The following is a 17201-nucleotide window of genomic DNA, read 5'->3' on the forward strand; positions in this document are numbered from 1 at the left end:
CGAATTTTGGGAAGATGTGTGAGACTAACAAATTAGGATCCAACAATTAAATTCTTTAGAAGATTGGAAGTAAAGAACAGAATCACCTATTTTCTCTTTTGTCATTCTTTATTTTACTGTTTTATTTGAATGGTTAGGCAAGTTTGTTCTCATGGATGTTATTTCTGTATTAATGATTTACAGATTTGATTGGAATAAGAATTAGCCTCAGATGTTTTATTGCTTGCAGTGTAAACCACAATGTATGAGTACAAATATTTAGCAGATTATGTGAATGAAGGTATGCCAAGGTTTAAAGAGTTGAATTTTGATATCTGGATGGGGTTTTGGTGAAAAGGAACCTAACAGAGAGACACAAAAGGAGTCTCTAAGCGTAGGTACAGACAGACCCAAATCTATTCTGTTCATGCTCTGAGCAAGCAGACAAACTCATCCTGGCCAGAAGCTGCAGAGCTCTGTGGTGTTGTGTTTGGCTCCTGAGAGGTCAGGTTTATTAGTCCAGGCTCAGTGATGCTCCATCACAGCCACATGGTTTTAGGATGGGAGCTGGAGTAAGGCCAGACAGCTTGCAGGGTGGCCAGAATGAACTTGGGTTGTCAGCATCTGTCTGTATAGATGTGCCAGATGCTTTGAAAAGGGTGGGTTTTGCTTGCTGGAACAGGAACAGCATGAGGAAAGCATGGGTTGTTTGGTTTTGGTTTGGGTTTAATTCTGTTATTCTTTTTTTGGTTTATTTTTCCCGAGTCTACTTTCTCAGTTGAGGCACATCACAGAGTTAAAAGGGATGCCTCCCTTAAAAACAAAATACCAATAAAATATGTGGCTGTAAATCCTTTCCTCTTCATAACTCAGTGTCTAATACTTGAGGTACTTTTCAAAATTCTTCCAATAAAAGAAAATTGACTTTTTTTTTTAATGTCACATGTGCCAAGTGATGCAGAATACATTTATCAAGAGCAGCAAAATACTCTTGAGAAAGAAAAAAGAAATAGAATAGAACAGCTCTAGTGCAGGGAATAGCCCTGACAGACCTAGTAGCACAGGAGATATTAATGCAACTTCGCTGTCTGACCACCCAGGAGCCACTCTGGCAGTGACAGCTGCACCTCCTGAGCTGGGACAGAGGTCCCTTTCACAGCTCCACCCCCCACTCACTCCAGATCTCCTCAGCTGGTTCAGACTCAGGTTTCCCATAGCAGTATCTCGGTTGTCTCTATCCTTAAAATAATTTAATCCTGGTGCAATAACACAATAACAGCTCAAGTCCATGCCCCTGAGGAAGGACCTCAAACAATGCAATTCCTGGGCTTTTATAGCCCCACAGTCTTAAGTGTGAAAGTCCTGCCCAGTCTGATGGCCTATTCACCTGCTTGGGCCACAGGTCCCCATGCCATTTGTTAATGCAAAGTGTTGGCAGTTCAAGACTTCTTGCCTGTGGTTTCTGACACCCAGAATTCCCTCTGCAGCTCCCACTGCAGCTTGCAAACTGAGCTACCAGTGCTAAATGTAATCCTCAAAAGAGAAAAGACATGGGAAGGTGCCAAATATCATACGGAAGGGACCAGTCATGTTGCTCCTTTGTATCTAAAGTTAGTTGTGTCCTGTAGGAGAGTTACTTGTTTAGGTAGCACAGGTGACTAATGGATTGCCCATCTAGGCTGGTGGGGTCCACCCAGCTGTGATGGAAAACAAGGGCTGCAGGTTCTCTTCTGCCAAATAACACCAAAGGTTAGCCAGCCATGGCCTGGAACTCTCCCTCTGCCTTCCGTCCTCTCACACACACAGCACATGTGCATCTGCACACAGACCTGCTCATCGCACACCTGGTGATGCACCACTAATTGGAATCTCATTTCACACACATGAAGATGGGAAAGAAAACTCATCTTTTGCTTCTAGTGATCAATCATTGCAAACAGCAAGAGGCATTCAGATCTGCTTTTTTAGTAATGGCGTTGCATTTATTTTTTTTAGAAGAAAAAATACTCTAATCGTAGATAACCCATACTGCTTCCAGAGATGGACATGTCCCTATTAACAGTGACAAAGGTGAGGACACATAATTTGATAATAGCTGCATAACTCCATGTCACCATGTACAGAGGAACATGAAAACCCAGTGTGGTATCATGATTGCCTTCAGTAGCAATGCCTAAAAAAACCATTGTTCAGATTTTCTTTTCTAGGGGACCTCGCCTTTATTGCCAAAGGGGGAAAAAAAAGAAAAAGAAAAGAGTGCAGAAATCTATTCTTTTTATATTGTGAACAACTGAGAGATTTGGTCTTTTTTTTAAATTCAGGCAAAGAAAGTCATTAATAATGAATAACTGTTTATGAGAGGGTATATGGAAAATAACACACAAAAGAGGTGCTTAAAGATTGTATTTGAATTCCATGAATTTCATTAAAATGCTGTAAAATTTAAAAACTGACCCAACTGAAATCAGAATAGAAAAAAGGAAAGGTATTCTTTATTCTCAGCAGTAGTTATTAGGCCTCAGCACAGGTTAAATGTTTACTTTTAAAAACAGAGAAGTTAGAGTTACAATCAGTAAAGAACTTTAGCTAACCTAAAGTCAATATTACAATACTTCATTTCAATGACACCCTGTGCTGAAATGAAAATAAGACAAATAAATAAGAATACTATGAATATAAAATAAATGCAATTATATATTTATATAAATAAATATGAGTAACAGACTGTAAATATGATACAAACAATATATATAATTTTCTGCTTTTAATTGTTTAGGGCAGACAACTGTTTTCTGACAACTCCATAAAAGCACCATGCTGATAGCATAAGGCCGTTATCAGGGATGCAGAAAAGGATATACGAATTTAGATTCCACATCTGTAACATTCTTCTGGAGAGAGCTTTCTCTCAAGAACTGAGAAAGCTTTTCTACCATTTAATAACATAAAAGAAGTACACACAGCTCAGCCTGAATGGAGCTGAATTCTCCAGAATGCTCAGATCCTGTCACTGTACATTAGTCTGGAGAAGGGAAATTCTGTTGAAACTGTGCTCCTCAGCCAACAGAAGTCAAGGTTTGTAGTTTTACACTAATGGCCAAGGATTGGGTCTGATCACCTGGGATGAGTGAGGTTTGTGCTGGTTCTACCGCCATTTCCCCCTTTCTCCAAGCCTGGTAAATGCCTTGTCAGTAACAGAGAATATAAAGGATGCTTAATTTTCACAATCCTCAGTGCTGAGAGTCACGAAGACTTTTATACCTGATCTCTACACTTGGTACAACATAACTTTTAAAAATGTTAGCCCAAAATACTATTTCTTAGAACAGAAAGCTATTTCTTATTTGAGTACTCACAGCCCAACTTATTATCTTATAAAAAGTACTAAATATCTAATGTCAGCATTTCAATGCAATAGCCAGACATTTTCATTTATAATATTAGTTTCAGATTGTATTAACTTGATTCTTTATTGAACAAAATGTAATATGTATATATATTACACATACTGAATGTAATTACTAACATTTAAATTAATAAAATAATAAAAAGCATAACCCATTATAATTTTTCACAGCTCAAAAGCCCTACATGGCTTCGTGCTTCTAGCTTAGGAAAATTTGGAGAGATTTTTTTCCAATTGCAGGTAAATGTAATATGAATTATAAGCATGAGTGGTAGTGTAATATTCCATTTTAGCTAGTTCTCTTTTACATACAGGGCATGGATTTGCTTTAAATCAGTTTTGTAAACTGGTGATATTGCAATAGATCAAATATTTCTAATATTAAACTACTGCAATACATACAAAAAAAAAAAGAATGAAAGTTAATTCTTTCACATTGCAAAGTAGGGAATTAAAATGTCCTTAATACTTTTTGTCAGTGACAACATTTTCCATGATAAAGTTTTCTAGTTTAAAGCAGCTAAGGATTGTAATTTCCTGGAAAACAAAATCATTTTAGGAATGTTTTAACTGGAAACCAAAACCTTCATACCTTTTTTTTTTTTTTTTTTGGTACAATTCAGTTCATCCATTTATCTGTGGATAGCCAGGTGGGACAGATATGTCAGTCTCAGGCCATTTCTAATAGAAAATGGTTGAATATTCGCTTGGTTAGATGATGTAGGTATATTATTTTGATAGAAGAGCAGTTATTTAATGTCATGGGTGATGAATGGCACAAGAAGAGTTAGAAGGGAAATAATGGTGATAATTTGTCAAAGACACTAAGAGATAGAGTGGTAGGGCAGGTGAGGTAGAATGATACACTGTGTAGTTAGAATAATATGATATAGTGCTGCAGGGTTGGAGAATAACTTAGTAGGACACGAAAAGAAATGAAAAAGAAATGGGCAAACACTGCTTTGTACTAAAAGACTGAGAAATACATAAGAAAATATAAGTGCTTGGAATACTTCTGATACAGTACAAATAAAGCCTAAGAATAAATATAATCTGAATTATGCAAATAGAAGCAACAATAAGATACACCAATTAGAAAAATACATTTCAGAAAAGCAGAAAAAAGGATACTCTTAATGTCATGGGAGGGAAAATATACAATATGAAATCATTTTATGTCTCATTCTTCTGGATTAAATCTTTCTGACTTACTTAATTTACATGTCTCACTACAGTAAGAGGGTAGACAAAATGAAAATATATAAGAACAGAAAGGTGTGTTTCTGGAAGGTTTCAAGCTATTTGAGCTTATTTCTAGCTTTTAAAAACCTCTTCAAAAGCATTTATGACTAATCAGGAGATCGGAGGTTTTTAAAACATAAGAGGTATTTTGAAAATAGATTTTTGCATTAAAAAAAAAAGAGTAAATACACCGGAAAGCTCAGGTTATGTGAGTTTTTCAATACAACCTGCAGAAATTGAAAAGAATAAAATGCAGAGCGATGAGTCACATATAAAACAGTAGTTATATAGCAACAAGAGAGGAAAAGAAAAGACAAGTATGAATTTTGAGCAGCTGGTAAGGTTGCTGAAAGTCTCATCATTGTTACAGGAAACATCTCTGTGAATTTAAAATATACAGGATATAAAAGGAATTATGAAGACTTCTGTTGCTAACTGTTATGAATAACCACTTAGGTGCAAATGAGAGGAAGTGTTTTTGAAAGACAGAGTTGCCCTTTGAATGGACAGTTCAGTTCATTCAGTTGATTCAATATGAAAGAAAATAATTTCAAGAGTAAATCGAACCCAGAACATCTCAGTTTCCCCAAGGCAGCGCAGCCTTCTTCCCTAGACCAGCTCTGTGGACTGTTGCAGGAAGAAAGTAAAGGAAAGTCTCTGCAGTTTCAGAATTTTCTCGTCTTTTAGGTGATTATGTCCTTTATTGCTAAAGAAACATTCTCCATGCGTTCTCAGATGCATAGACTGCTCATGGAGTTCTCAAACTCAATACACAGTTTAAGTGGCTGGCTCTTCTCTGCCCTCATAGCTCATGCACTGGGATAAAGCAAGGATTATTCCACTGTGGTAAATACAGTTTACCACCACAAAATCAATAAGACAGAAGAGTCAGATTTCTCTTTTCTTGCTTCAACAACCATTTTCCACTGTGTTTTACTTTCTTTGTTGACTGAGTCCATGCTGATAACTAGAATTCTTTATTTTTGGAGTGAGGGGAAGGGGAAGAATGAATTGAAGGTTTTAATGATGATGACAAATTATGCCAATATTCTTCTCTCCAGTCCAGAAGGATAAACCTGGAGGTGTATGTGCAATACAGATTCCTAAATCCATTCCTGCATACCAGTCTTTCCTGTGTGCACTATTTAAGTATTCTTCCTTAGATACGAAAGTGTCAACAGGTGTAATCAAGTGTAGGGAGTCATGTTGAGAGGCAGCCTTGCTGTGACAGAGCAGAGGCTTCCTACTGAAGAACCAGCACATGCAAAGCTTTGCAAACAGCAGAATTTACTTGGCACCTATGCCCTACCAAAGCTGACATACCACCTTGTGTGTGGGCACAGTGCCATCCTGACAGATGGGGACGACTGCAAGCAGCCAAGAGACCATGTCTGAGCATCAAATATGTTTGTGGAGGGCAGGATTCCCAGCTAGAAATGTCAAAACAGCTGTTTGTCCTGAGTTTTGTGTGCCTACTGGTTAGATGGGCTACAGCTTTGCTAATTCATCACTGAGCTTGATTAATTTTGTAAGAGTTTCTGCTATAGCTGCTGGTTGTCATGATTTCAGACTACTGTTGTGTGCAAAGCAGCAAAATTAGTCCCTTCTTTTACACTGCTCATTATGAGAGTGAAAATAGTGTCTCAAAGGGACAGAAGAGCTTTTCCTAAGGAAGAGCCTCATTCCTTCTGCAGGTTCCTATATTATTTTACTAAATGCAGTCTTACAATATTTGGTATTCATTCATCTCAAATCCAGCACCTTTAAGCTTTCATATTCAAACCCATCAAGAACTGCAAGAGTTATTTAAAATAGTTTGTTCACAAGATAACATGTCAAAGAGTAATCAGGGCTGAAAAATGTGAAAAATGGCAGATCTCTAAAATTATACTGTCTCAACTTTTCTCTAAGTGTAACATTATCTGTAACTTCCATTTTCATAAGAAGAAAATACATTCTTTCCCACAAGGCAGTGGAGCTTCAATAAATTATTGCTTTTTAAATAAATCTACTTTTATCACTTTTTAACCTTCGTTTTCAGAACTGATTTCAGACATGAATCTATTATGACTACTACTAACACAATTTCTATAATTCCTTTTGTAACACCTCAGTGTCTATGACTCCAGTGAATAGCTTCATAATGACAGTGAAGTGATTCTTTTTTGTTTAAGGTTGAAAAGATTGCCTTTCCATAGGCATTATTGTAATTGCTACTTTTTGTGATATTTAGAGCTTCAAGTGCAGTGCACACTATTACTTTTCAAGAATTTTAAAATATCTACTATTTCTACTACCCAAAATCTGCAGTTCTTAAGAATTTACCAATATCAGTCAAACCAATGAATGTCATTATTATTTAAATTAAAAAAAGAAAAGAAAGTTGTGCTTCAAAGACTTGTTTCACTATTAAATAATGTAGAAATATTGACCTCAGACAAAAAGGTTTAGTTTTAAAACACAGAGGACATTCTGCATTATAATTTATGGAACAAGGTTAAGCCTTTCATACCCCAGCTTCTAAAAATGTGTACTCCAGCAGATGACCTGCCTTCATATTCTCTGTCAGGTGACATTTGTTCCCATTGCAAAATCTTTCACCAAGACTATGCTGACCTTGAGCAGCAATAGACTACTGTGTTTCTTAATGGAGATGCAAACCATGCTGACAACTCAGTCTACTGCCTGCATCAGTGCTACCAAGGGGACAATGTTTAGATCAGGGAATGAATGCATGGGGAACATTACAGCTTCTGAATGAAGAATGTTAGAGATGACAAACAGTAAAAGATCATGAAATTCAGATCTATGTGGTTTAATCTGCTGCAAGTACACCTCTGTGGCAATGTGCCACAGGAGACCCAGGCACTAGACTATGGGAAACTAAGGTTGAGTAAGCAACCTCACATTCTTATTCAGAAAATAAAAAGCTTAGTGGAGGGGAAAAAATCAAGTTCATTCAAATCATAAAAGCTGTATGGGGATTAGAAATCACTTTGTTTTCTCTATTTCCTCACTTCAATGGAAAGCTTTGACTTCTGTCAATGCACTCTGCCGACAATGTTCAGAGCCACTGACACATGCTGAAAGTGTGGTTGATTTCTTAGACTGATAATTGTGGCACATTTTTTAGCTAGCATTTTGGTAACTATTTTATCTTGTAAAAGGATACCCTGCTTTCAGCTTGGCTGGAGCTTCTTCCCATACCCTGCTTGTCATCTTCCATTCCCCCTCGTGACAGCAGGAATTTTGTCTGCTATACCCTGCAGGGCTCTGCAGCTCAGTACTGCAACTACAGCTGTGTGTGGTAAAGAGAGTTATACCAGTATAAAACCACTGAGACTGAAGAACTGGGTCTGTCTTTCACTCCCAGGAGTTACTCTGCAGTTCAACCTATAGTTACCACTTTACCAGCACTTCCAGGCAGACACAGAGCCTCAGGGTAAAGGACACTGCTCACTCTGGAGTTAAACACACAAGCCAAAGGAAGGTGGACAAAAATAATTAAAGCTATTATTTGGGAATATAGATCTGTAGAGGCAATTATACCAATTAGGCTAGTAAGCTCTGAGTTTTGTTTGTTTGTTTTAACTAGAATTTATAGAATGGTCAAAGCAAAAAATTGAACCGTCAGTGACCAAAAAGAAAAAGGGCCAGTCATTCAAGTTTATTACACACAGAATAAGTTTACAGGTAGGAATTTGTCAAATAACCTACTTCTTTTGAGACCAAAAAGTCAGGGTACTACTCAAAAAACCAGTCTGTCAAATCATGAACTCAGCCAAGTAAAAATGAAGCCATAGACAATGTGGCAAAATACATAGGCCAAAATAATTTGTCAGAAGACACAAAAAGAAGAGTGGGCTATGCCACCTTGCAAGGCTTTGTCAGAGCTGGAAGAGATCACAGCAGAAACAAATCAGGTCCACGAGCACTGTTAGAGCAACTCATCACAGCATCAGATCAGAGAGCTGCAACAGAACTGAGTGAAATAGCATCATAAAAATATTTAGGACACAAACTGATTTGAAGAAGAAGCCAGACAGAATTTATCAAAACAATTCTATTAACATTCAGGGAGTTACCGACAATACAGTGTAAATAGACAAAGCTAATAGGTCACTCCAGTAATGTTTTCTCCTTTGCAGGAAATTGATATGTAGACTGACAAGACGAATTGAATTGAAAATAGAATAAAATATTTCCTCATCCTATTACACACAACATTATCCAGTTGTGTCAAGCCCTTGATCACTTAAAGAGAATGAAGACATGTAACAGCAGAAAAGAACACAACAGAGGGAAAAAAAATATCTAAAAATAGTTCTTGTGGTTGAAGCTCTTTGTTGCTGCATAAATAAGGCTTTTGTCATTCCAAGCAGAGTGACCAAGGGTCTGCACCAACCTGAACTTACCTTGCCCAGAACTGGGCTGGGCTGGTTTCAGCTCCTACCTCGGGGTCACATATCTGTTGCCTCCCCTGCCTGAGCCAGATCTGTGCCAGTATCTCTGCAAAGGATCTGACAAACCCAGGGAGCGTCTGCCCAGCAAACAAGAGCCTCTGGGAGCTGAGCCTGGGCAGTCTGCAGGGCTAGATTTACATTCACCTGGGAGCAGCCAGAAGGCAGCAGTCTGGGGCAAGGAAATGTGTGACAATACACACAAGCAGGTCCTGGGTCTAAAGAGGAAGATACCTCCACCATAAATGTCACCCTTCTCCTAGCAAAGACCCCCAGACAATTAGAGCTCATTAAAAACACACCATTGTCTGCAATTTTTCTTGGCAAAACTAGAAGTCGGCCTTAAGACCTAAAAGGACACTGAAGGGACAAGTGCAGGACCAGGGGAAAAGGTAACTATTGGAAAATTTTGGGGTGTTGGAGTGCAGATTTTTTTGTTATAAAAATTTACACAGGCAGGACTTCTCTGTGTTAGAGAATTTGGACTATTAGACTGTTAAAACATTAAATGGATTAACATACACAAATCCTTAGCTCCACAGATACAGTAAATTCTTCCTTACCCAATGCCAGGACTTCGAGTGTAACAAGAGTGCACAGACTAGAGATGAAAGAGACCACCTGCCTGTCCTAGGTTGCAATACAGATGTATCTAAGTGTTCTATTACCACCAGCTGTGGGCCACTAGCTGTTATCAGCTGCTAATGACCCACCCCAGGTGACAGACAATGGGCCATCAGGGACCCACCGTGTGACTCATGGACTTATCTCATCCCATTGTGGGATGCTCTGCCCAGGAAGGAGGAGCCAGGTGTTCCCACCTGGATATAACCTGGCCTTGGAACTGCCTGAGCTAGCCCTGTCTACTGGGTTCCCAGAGGACAAGAGCCACCACTGGACCTTCAGCTAGAGACCAGACCTTCACAGGATCACTGCTTCAACTGAGCTACTTGAGTTGGACTGCTACCACCACCCTAACAGGATGTCAGGTTGTATCTGACTTTGTCAGTGCTTTTCCTTGTATTATTTCACTTATTTTTAATTTCAATCTGGACTTGTGATCTCCCACTGGTTTGTTTTCAAACCAACACACTGCCTTAAAGCTTATAGCCATTAACAAGGTCTTCTCACTATAAGATGAAGGAGAAACAGGATAAGCTCATTGTTAGTAGGAAGTTATAGAATGACTAAAAGAAATAACTACATGTAATCTTGTTGGTCACTGTAAAGAAAAAACATGGATATCTTTGCTTATTAATTGACTCGCCAAAAAATATATACGTGTCTCTACAAAGAAATAGCTTTCCAGTGCTAGGATAGGAGAAATTCTTGGAGTGACAACCAACACCAAGCACTTTTGTGTGGTGCATAGCTGGCATTTTTATGGCAGATAATATAGTATACAAAACTCAGGAAAATTACAATAACAGCAAGCTGTTCAAAACTCAGAAAGAGAAGTTTATGTATAATAGGTACTAACAAGCTGTAAGTACTAGCTGATTACCATATACATTAAACAGAGAAAAAAGTTCTAGCCCTAGATTGTTGGGATTTTATTTTTTAATATTTATATAAATAGACAACATTATCAGAAAATGCTCATACAGCATTTATTGCCACTGACAGAAAATAATGCCACTGCTTGACAAACAAATGGCTGGAAGGTTAAATAAAAGCATGAGCTATTGTGGTTATGGTATACCATATAATGTATAACATACACACACAAAACACAACTGTAGTGGGACAAAATTCAGAGATAGGAGTATGTAGATGTCATGGAAATGACAGAATTATGAGCCAAGACCAGAAGATTTACTGATTCAGACCAAGTGCACTTTGGTTCATTCTTTTGTTTATGTGACAGACAAACATAAATAATTTTTCTTCTTGTGTTAATGCCATTTGTTGATTGCTACTCACTCTGCTTTGGGTAGGGGAAAAAATATGGGAAATTTGTCTTTTAAGAATCTCAAGAGAGAACTGCCTGGATTGCTCTTTCCATGCCATATGAGAAGTCACTAGCAGCCAGAAAGCACAGCTCTGCCTGACTCACTGGATCCTGATTCTTTTAGATTTAACTTGATTCACTGGATCACCCAAGTAAGCCTCCTATTATCAGTCAAGTTAATTTTTGTAATAGTTCTCAGGGTAGCAATCTCAGGAAGCTACAGAGGGCTCAATTCCTTGTTTGCCATTCCCTATCTCCCCCCTCCTGGGGCAATGTCCAGTGAGGAGGGAAAGGTTTTCTATGAGGCATAACTCTGAGACCAACACTGAAAAACCAAAACAGTAAAGAAAAAAAGTCTTTGAGAATGATTTGATGATTCATTAAAAGAAACTCACTTGTAGAGAGGAAAACAAAAGAGAATAAAGAAGACTTAGTCCCCAGCCTTCTTGCAATTTTTACCCCATTTAGAGTTTATGAACATGCATCCTCATTCTCTCCTTGGTTTTTTTACACTTAGTGCAGGTCAGGGGAGAATGAACATATGCTCAGACTCTGTAGTAAGCTCCTCAGATGAGTTAAAGTGGAAGAATATCACATTCCTGAACAGAAAGGCTTAAGAATCTCTCTTGTGAGCTAAATACTAAACTGAACATCTTTGTCTGAAGCCTCCCTGAGTTTTTCTTAAATATTGGTCTGGTTATTCCATCAAACTGATGTACCAAAACTTTGTAAGCAAAATTTGTTTACTTAAAAGTCTCAGTGAAATAAATAGATGTTTTGTTTATAGCAAACATATTTGTTGACCACACTTTGTTTTTCATTGATTTATTCAAAATTTTGTAATTAGAATAGTCCAAAAAGGAAATACAAAATACTTTCTATATAGGATCCAAAATATAGAATTTTTGCCAGTACCAAATTATCTTTTTCTTTCTATGAAAATAAGGCAAAGTGAAACAGATTCCATGAAAGAGCAAGAGCAAAGTTTCTAATTAGACAGACTTCTATATGTATACACTTCTAGAGCTGAGAAATATCAAAACATTTGCAACTCTTTTTTTAGAATAGGCTTTTCAATATAGTCCATATTCTTCTTACATAAAGATGAGAAGGGAAATAACAAGCAGCTTTTAAAACAAAGCACAAACTGTCATTGATGAACAGTGACATAAGACAGAAGTTCCAATCAACCGTAGAGACAAGCAGAAAGAAAAATGCCCCAACCATCTTTAAAAGGGTATCCAAATCCATTTTCCCCACCTTCTGAAGCCAACAGATAGTGCTGCTAGTAACAGCTCAGAAAACCTGAGATTCAGTCACCATCCTTGAGAGTGCTGCTGTGTACTCATTAACAAGGCAACAATTAGTGAACTCCTTTGCCAGTCTATTAATTAAGGATCATGACACTTGCTTTCTTCCTCCCTTTCCTATACAAGCACCTTGAACAGCTGACTGAGATCAGGCAAAATTGCCAGCAGGCTGTGAGAGCCTTGTGCCTCTCTCAGGAGATACAGAATATCTCTCCAGATTTTCTTATCACGTGTCCCAGTATCTCATTTGAGGAGCCTCCAGTCTGTATAGAGCATTGGTTTGCTGCAAAAATACAAAGATTAAATGCTCTGTTTGCTGCTTTAGTGGTTTACAGCTTTCACAGATAGCAAACAAAATGTCATTGTTCGTGCTAAGCAAGTAAGAAGTTACTCTAAAAGTTTATGTAAGTGACCAAGGACATTTTTCTTTTACCTAGAAATGCATAACATTTCTGTTTCATTATATCCTGATATTTTATAAACAATTTAAAGAAAACTTCTAGCCAACACCACACTGGCCGACCAATAGAACGCACAAACACATCCTCAAATTGTGCCAAAAATACTCCCTCTTTCACCATGAATCCCTCAGTAACATGACTTTCTGAGGGCTAGCAGAAACAGCTAGGTTTATCTCCTTTGCTTGGGACGTTGTCCTTTGTGATGAGTACAAACACATCATCACCTGGAGAAGGCAGGAAATTTAAAAATTGTTGTAGGTATTTTAAGAGGAAAAATCTTTTTCCCTAGATCTTCAATGTTTTATAGACAGTGATTTACTTAGAAATAGTTCTTGCAGTGAAATTTTACAGCCTCAGCTTAGGCAGTGCTTCTGGGGATAAATGGTTAAGAGATATTTTTCCATAAATTAGTGAGAGAAAACCCATAAAATTTGTCATCAGGCTTCAAAAGTGTGCTATTTTCAAACAGTACAAATTGTGACTGGCTCAGCACCATATGGTCTTTAATTTTCTCTAATGTATGCATGTGCACAAGTTGCATTTAGGTAACTAGGATGCTGTCAGTCTGAAGATAATTCTACATACACTCTAACAGGTAGAAAGCAAAGGTCTCTGACGATATCTGAATCATTTCAAAAGATGAACTTTTTATTCATCCGCCATTCAAGTAAACATGAAGACATGTTACGAGCTGGGTTCTTGGGAGATTTTTTTTCTGAACCATGGCTCAATGCAAAAAACAAATGCTCAGAATAAATATATGTGGTTTTCAAAACCATTTTCCTGGATTTTTGTTATATACAGCCTTCATGGAAACCTGATGAGTTGCTTCCACTAAGAACAATGTCTACATTGTATCTTAACATAATAACATGACACAATGTAAAGTATTTTAGAAAAAATCTGTGATATATTTTTTCTGCTTTGTGTGATTATTCTGTAAATATTTGCATTATATTTCTTTCCCTTTGCTCTTTGAAAGTTTTGGGAAGTAAAACACAGTAGCCAGATATCAAGCTGGGCTATGTATGCTGTAGCACTGCCTTCTTTACAATTACACCCTGATGAATCACCTGAGAGTTGACTTGACACCATTTAAATATTGATATATGAACCATTTAAGGGTGAATGTAGGAACTGACTTCATTATTTCTATTTACTTTAAAAACCCCTTCCTTTTTACTTTATCCCTCAATAATGATTTGACACCAGCCAGTTGAAAGTGGTCTCTGAATAATGTTTTAGAACTAACAGTTTTTCTTTCAGACAATTTATATTAACCTAGATATCCAGAAGTTGTCAGTATGATAAAATTACTTTGATCTGGACTTGAGAGGGAGGATTGTGAATGACATGGAGCAATGTCAGCTGGCTTGTGATTGCCTCTTTCACCAACAACCCTCAATCATTCAATAACAAAATAAATGCCAGGAAAAGAATCAGAATTTGTTCAGGAAGAAAAAAATTAGACATGAATATTTGGCATGTAGTATAGCGATATAATGGAGAGGACAGAAGTACAGGGGAAAAATCTTGCCAAATGATTGATAAAGAGATGCTCTGCTTTGTACTTGAGACAGCTTGGAAAGAAGGGAAATTTGAAATGTAGTAACGGCACTTGTATTAGAAACTGTAAGCCAGTGACAAATAGTCAAAATAAGAATGGTCAAAATAAAAATAATGTGCTCTGCTCTACCAGTTAGCCAAGAGCAGTCCTCCTCCTTTTGAGCTCTGAAAGAGATATGGTCTAGAAATAGAAGGGAATTCTAACAAACCTTTGAGTAATCTGCAGGGATTAGCAGTTCACCTTAAACATTTTATTTACATAGGCAGTTTTATAAACATGATTTGGAGAAGCTAGACCTTGGTTTCTCTAGGGCTGTGAACATGTAGATGTCATTGCAGTGATTTAGAACAACTAATTCAACTGAAATATTATTTATATCTGTGTGCTATACATTATATTAATTATATATATGTATACATGTATTATACATATATATAAAATATATATTTACACACATATAAATATATTAACATATATTCAGATGGAAGTTATAGTTATATTGTGGAATATCAGTACCCTAGTTCTGCATATAAAATCAAAGGCAACAAAACCCTACGCTAAGACAGGGTAAGTGGATTTCTCTGAGATGATCAGAGACAGTCCATAAATATATTGTATCTGAATTTACAAGTAAAAATGGGATCTTAAACAATGCAATTATAAAAAATTCTTCACTTTTTAGTAATAAGTAAAATTAAAGGTCTGAACATGAAATATAGACTAAGTATGGGTCACAGGGAAACTTTTCAATAACTGTACTATATTGCTGATAGATGTCTGTAGAGAAAATGTTTGAAAACACTATTATTCCAGATGCTTCTCTGCACGCTGTGAGGAAGAATTGCAGAGCTCCTGTTCCCTTTCAAGGCAAAGTCACTTCTGCTAGCTCATGCCATCTGAAATGACAGTGGCAGATGTGGCAGATTTTGCACTAAAATTAATGAGAGATACACACATGACTTTCATAAGACCTGCTGTGGGCAGTCATGTCCAGCAGAAAGCTAACAACAAGTAGCCAGGGAGGAAGATTTAAAAGGTGGGAGACAGCATAATGGTTTTTGCAAAATGGATATACTTATAAATCCTCACAGACAAAAATCATAGCTATGTGCATTTGGGTTCAAGACAAATGATGAATGTGATACATTATCTTTCTCAGAAATTCTTAGAGGTTTCTTAAGTTAGAAATGCTTATGACTGATTAATCTGAAAACAGTATAATCTAAGCAGACATTATTATGATTTTGAGGTGTATTGAAATATAAAATAACTTAAGTGCATACAAGAATTTTTATTGGTTTGTTTTTTCATGTGAATTTATTGCACATTTCATATTTGCTATGGATAAAATCCACACCAAATCTGATCTGGAATAATCTGATGACTTGAAACATCAGCATTTACTAAAAATAAGTAGATGTCATATGATTATAAAGAACATCCAAGACCAAAAAAATCAGCCAAGGTCACATTAAGAAATAAACTCATATTATTGTGATAGGCAGACAAAAATTCTGAAGTCAGCTAACAAAACAAATCAAACTCCTTTCATAACATCCTTGCAGAGGCTGAAATAACGATTCTGTTCTGATGTACACAGCACATGGAAATATAAAAGAGCACTCAGGACAAAATAATTTTGCAGAAGTTAAATATTTTATTTTAACTTATGACCATTTTATAGTGAAGGTTTTCATCCAGAATCACTTGATGGGTTTGGGGATGGAGGGATTTATGGAGAGGCTATCCCTGAAATTGAACTAATGTGGTTATACACAGAGACAAAACAAATGTCACCCACTCACCAGTACAGGGTGGTATTCAACTAAGATTTCAAATGAACTAAATGATGAAATATATAAACTACTGAATCTAGAAGGTAGTCTCCCACTTAAAGCTCGATGCATGCAAGCTGATAGCATTGTTAGTTAATAAACCTATATTAAAAAAAAATAATTAAAAAACCCTTTCATATGAAGCAAATCAGTTAAGAGTATAGGAAAGGATAAATTTACTGAATTTCTGCCCCCAAAGTCAATAATCACTGAGACAGAAATTATTAAATACATATAGTCTGTCTGGATTTCCAGAAGTCTTCACAATGATCTTTTTTGCAAACTCGTACGGAAAACAGTGAGCCATTGCATAAGTGCAGGAGGATTTTTTCACGGCCAAAGGTAATGAATAAATGGCTGAGACCACAGAAATGGAAACAGGAGTGAAATGTTAATTCCTGTGGTGTAGGGAGATCAGTAGTGGAGTTCTGTGCTGTTCAACATTTTCATAAATAGCCCAGTAGCGACATTGAAGAAGTACCTGTGCTTCTGATGATGCAAAGTAATTCAAGATACTAATGATGATGGCAGATTGTGAAGGATCTACTGAGCAACTGGATATTGTAATAGCAGATAAAATACAGTGCAGATGGGTGTAAAGTGATATACACAGGGGTGAGCAATATTGGATTCATACACAAAATGAGAGGCTCTCAGCTGACCAAAGTCACTCAGAGGCACTCAGGTTATTGTAAGCCCTTCTGTGAAAACTGTCAAGCTAAGTGCTGGATAACACTACATACATAAATAGGTAAATATACTATATATGCAATGTTCTTGTTATCCCAAATATCTTGTTAGGAAGGGGTGTAGTTCTTCATCCAGTAGGCAAAACTGTAGTCTTCCTGGCAAATGATTTTGTGAATGTAAATGATTTCTCTGAGTTAAAAGGTTGACCAGAGTTACTTGCAAGTGACATTAATAAGAGGCAGTGAAGAAAAACTGCAAGAGTCTCAGGAATCCTGCACAGCTCAAATTGTATTAGGGACC

At 37.0% G+C, this 17201-nt stretch overlaps 1 long non-coding RNA gene across 6 annotated transcripts in view; it reads right to left on the bottom strand.

Annotated features, from left to right (window-relative positions):
• LOC146443239 (uncharacterized) overlaps nt 1-17201 on the bottom strand; it is a 68066-nt gene that overhangs the window by 39420 nt on the left and 11445 nt on the right. The window lies entirely within an intron of this gene.

Source organism: Lichenostomus cassidix, chromosome 1Aa (genome assembly GCF_008360975.1).
Source record: "Lichenostomus cassidix isolate B80296 chromosome 1Aa, HeHo_3.0, whole genome shotgun sequence".
Taxonomy (NCBI): domain Eukaryota; kingdom Metazoa; phylum Chordata; class Aves; order Passeriformes; family Meliphagidae; genus Lichenostomus; species Lichenostomus cassidix.